This window comes from Artemia sp. Qi Xiang Cuo, chromosome 4 (assembly GCF_049724085.1).
Source record: "Artemia sp. Qi Xiang Cuo chromosome 4, ASM4972408v1, whole genome shotgun sequence".
NCBI classification, from domain to species: Eukaryota; Metazoa; Arthropoda; class Branchiopoda; order Anostraca; family Artemiidae; genus Artemia; species Artemia sp. Qi Xiang Cuo.
The window spans coordinates 11889993-11894446 of record NC_142797.1 but is presented as its reverse complement, the minus strand read 5'-3'; the positions used below and the strand labels follow the sequence as shown (position 1 = coordinate 11894446).

General features: G+C 34.0%; 1 long non-coding RNA gene across 1 annotated transcript in view; it reads left to right on the top strand.

The window, feature by feature from the left end:
* The first annotated feature begins 962 nt into the window (after positions 1 to 962).
* LOC148952783 (uncharacterized) overlaps positions 963 to 4454 on the top strand; it is a 65145-nt gene continuing 61653 nt past the window's right edge. The window contains exon 1 of the long non-coding RNA XR_016141609.1: positions 963 to 1035. This is a non-coding gene — a long non-coding RNA (uncharacterized LOC148952783). The remainder of the gene's footprint in view (positions 1036 to 4454) is intronic.

Here is a 4454-nt window from a genome sequence, read left to right as displayed (position 1 = left end):
AAATCGTATGGTACCAGTGGAAAATACACAGTCGGAGCTAAAATAGAATTCGTTAATACTACGAATTCGCGTGTTACACAACTTGAATCTGATGTTCTAAGCTTAAGAAATCAAATGTCAATTATCGCTAGTGCAACGAAAAAGTATGAAACTGGGAGTGCAGATCTGTCTTGTCGGCTTATGGCATCTGAGTATCGACATACACAGACGAATATTATCGTTTGGAATGCTCCCTGTGAAAATACCACCCAAGCCAAAACGTTTTTTGACCAGTTGTGTTTGGAGGGTCTAGGTCTGTCCATGGTCCCGAGGTTTCGAGTTGTTGGTAATGTCCGTAAGGAGCAACCGTATTTTAAAGTTGATGTTGGTTCTCGAGATGCGAAGGTCAGTGTGCTTAAGAACGGAAAGAAATTAAAAGGTATAGTTATTGGACACCATAAAAATGTATCTGTTAGCGATGATGCACCAATATCAGTTCGCGAAGCTCGAAGGAAGTTGTATGTAAAGAGATCTAGATTAAATGCTATAGGAGTTTCATCATGGGTTTCCAATATAGTTCCACCATATATACAGATCGACCGTGGTGGTGTGGCGGAAAAATTTGGTTACGATGAGCCTATCCCTGTGTTATGTGACCAATAGATGGTTATATCATGAATGGTGAATTAAGAGTTTGTTAAGATATTTTTATTTTATTTTTTTTTTTTTTTGTATTTGTGTTTATGGAAAAAAAAATAAAAGTTGTTATTTTTTCCTCATTTATTTAGTTTTTGTTAGAATTTATAATGGGTAAGTGGTATACACAGGTAGAACATTGTGTTTTATTCAATTATAATTTTATGGAATTCAGTAATGGAAACAGTAAGCCTGTATTGTGACAGGCTAGTGTTAGTGTCAATTTTTTCACTTTTTTTGTATTCGTTTGTTTATTTATACTATTTTGTTAATATGTTTCTTATTATTTTTAGGTTATATTGTGTTTTTTCTGGAGCTTCGATTACGTTGGAAACGGGACCACCGACCCTCCGAGTTATAGTAAGTTATTCAGTTGGTTAGGTTTGGTTGCAACTACCCTCCTTTTCTTTTATATATATATATATATATTTATAAAAAATGGTAATTTTTCGTAATGATCGTTTGGATTGGCTTGAGAATAATCCATTGAGCGTTTCGGATTTAGGATTAGGGGTACTTCACAGGGATTTTGATATGGGGGTAGATTATGTTTTTCCGAAGGTTAATTATAAGTGCCCAGTTGATTTACATACTAGACTGGCACCGGATAAACTTGGCATTTTTCATTTGAATTGTCAGGGGTTAAATAGTACATTGGATTATTTGTCGGAGCTGTGTATGCTATCTGATTTTCATATTCTTGCACTTACTGAAACATGGTTAATGAATAATAATTCTGGACTATTGGATATTTTAAATTATAATATGTATGTTAAGAACCGTACTCACCATCAGCATGGAGGACTTGCCCTGTATATTAGAACTGATTTGAATGTGAAGGTTAGGGATGATTTGTGTGTTAATAAAGAGATGATTTTTGAGTGTTTTGTTACGGAGGTTGATAAGAATGGTGACCCATTTTTTATTGCTGTTTGTTACCGCCCCCTTCAGCTAGTGTAGATTGTTTTTTAGAATTATTAGAGCAACAAATGGACCTTCTAACTCGTAAGAACATGCCGTGTTTTGTGTGTGGAGATTTTAACATTGATTTGAAATTTTTAGCATCTAATTTAAAAGCCCAGAATTTTTTGAATTTAATGTTAGGTTATGGGATGCATCCTGCTGTAAATATTTGTACTAGAGTGACGGATTCATCTTCATCTCTAATTGACAATGTATTTTTGAATGTTCCCCATGATCCGTTGAGTGTTGTGTTAAATGATGTTTCGGATCACTTTGGTTTGGCTATATTAGTTCCGGGTATATTTAAGAATATTAATATTAATTGTGATGCTCGCCCTAAGCCTAAGAAATTAATAGTTGATTCAAATACTATTTCAAGATTTAAGCTTAGGATAGAACAGTTAGATTTTAAATTTTTACAAGAAGAATTAGATTTAAATTTGAAGTTTGAGCTTTGGTATGGTAAGATTAAGGATACGTTTTTGGAATGTTGTGAAGTGTCAGGAATACAGAAGAGAAGGGTGTCTCCGAATAAACCTTGGATTACAAAGAGTTTGTTACAGTCAGTTAATAGAAGAGGTTTTTTATATAAGTTGTCAACAAGGAGCAATGATCCTCATGATAAAGTAATATATAGAGTTTATAATAGTAGGTTAAATGCTGCACTCCGACTGGCTAAGGTAGAATATTATAAGGTTAAATTTAAAAAAGTTGAGGGTAACCCGAGTAAGACTTGGAAATTGATTAAGTCGGTGACTTGCCCTGGTAGCGTCTTGATCCGTCCAGATAATATGGGAATGAATAATAATATTGCAGATGAGATGTGTAATCACTTCGCTACTATTGGACAGCGTGTGTCATCATCGGTGCCAGTATTTGATCAAGATGGAGATTTTCGTCAGTTCCTACCTGAATATTGTGATGTGTCTGCGTACCTTAAATCTGTAACTATTGATGAATTATTTGATGTTATAAATAATATGAAAAATGGTGCATCAGGAGGCGATTTTATTTCGTTGAAGGCTTTGAAGTCGATATTACCTGTTATATCTAGTCATTTTTTAGGACTGATAAATAATTGTTTAAAAGCTGGAATATTTCCTGATTGTCTAAAGTGCGCGAATGTTATCCCGATATTTAAAGGAGGGGATAAGAATTGTTTTAGTGATTATAGACCGATTTCTTTACTGCCATTTATTTCTAGAGTGTTTGAAAAGTTGATTCATAGTAGGATGGTAAGTTTTTTCGAAAAAAGACAATTTTTTAGTTCTAGTCAGTTTGGATTTAGGAGTCATCATTCTACAGAGCATGCAGTTTTGTTTTTAACAACTTTTATTAATGATGCTTTAGACAAGGGTCTGAAGATAGCTTCGATATTTTTGGATATTACTAAAGCATTTGACTCTGTTGATCATGATATACTAGTTCAAAAGCTATATAGTAGTGGTATACGTGGTGATTTTTTAAATGTGATAGTTAGTTTTCTTAGTGAAAGGACTCAGTGTGTCGTGATGGATGGAGTTACATCTAAAATTGAATATATTTCGATTGGAGTACCCCAGGGTTCCGTTTTGGGCCCTTTGTTGTTCTTGGTTTATATTAATGACCTTTGTAGAGCTTCAAGTAATGTGTCTTGTTCTTTAGACCTTGATACTTACGGTACTAAAGGAATTCTACCATGTTTTGCTGATGATGCCCATTTCACCGTAGCTGCTAGAACTGAAAATGAGTTGATGACTATATTGAAACAAGGTATTTCTTCGATTGAAAAGTGGATGCGAGTAATTAAATTGAAACTGAATCATAATAAGTCGAATTTTTTATTTATGGTAGAATTACTGGACATTATCCATGGATTAATAATATAGAAGTAGGGCACCATACTATTGTAAGATCTACTAGTACTAGATACCTTGGTGTTATAATTGATGAAAGCCTTAGTTTTAAAGACCATATTGCATCTGTTAAAAGTAAATTGTCTCGTAATATTGGTATTATGCGTAAACTTAGGTATCTTTTTCCCTGTGAAATTCTGAGAATGTTGTATTTTTCTATGGTTCAACCATATATCATTTACTGTTGTATGGTTTGGTCGAAAACATTCGTAACTCACCTCCATCCGGTCTGCGTAACACAGAATATGGCAATTAGAGTTCTTTATGGTAATCAAATTGACCTATCTGTATCGGTGAGGCATCTTTCCCGCAAGTATAAAATTCTACCGTTGGCAGGAATATGTGTATTCTATAATGCTCTGTTTATGTTTAAATATTTAGCATCGGAGTTACCATCATGTTTTTCAGGAATGTTTAGTCTTGCGTCTACTACTCACGATCATTTGACACGATCTTCTCAGTTGGTGCGAAGACCAGCTATGGTCACGTCTAGGTCTAGGTTTTCAATTCGCCATGTTGTTCCGTTAGTTTGGGAGAGTTTGCCTGAGGATTTGAGGAATGTTGGGGGTTTGCAGGATTTTCGTAAGTCGCTAAAGAACCATTGTTTTGATGTGTATATTTTGAATGGATTATTCCACGCCACTTAAGTTAAGTTTTGTTTTTGAGGAGGGTTTAGTTGCAGCTGAATATGATTATAATTATTATAATTTTGTTGGGTGTTGTTTGGAGGTTCGTTGGTTTTCGAGTCCAGTAAGTTGAGCTCTAATTATGTTTTTTTTTTTTTTTTCTTTTTTTTTTTTTTTTTTTTTTTTTTTTTTGGTTTCTTGGTTTTTTGATTTATTAGGTGGGTTTTCCCCCGCAAAAGCATTGCTTCAGGGAATCGATGATGTATATATTTTTTTTTTAAATAAACCCATTGTT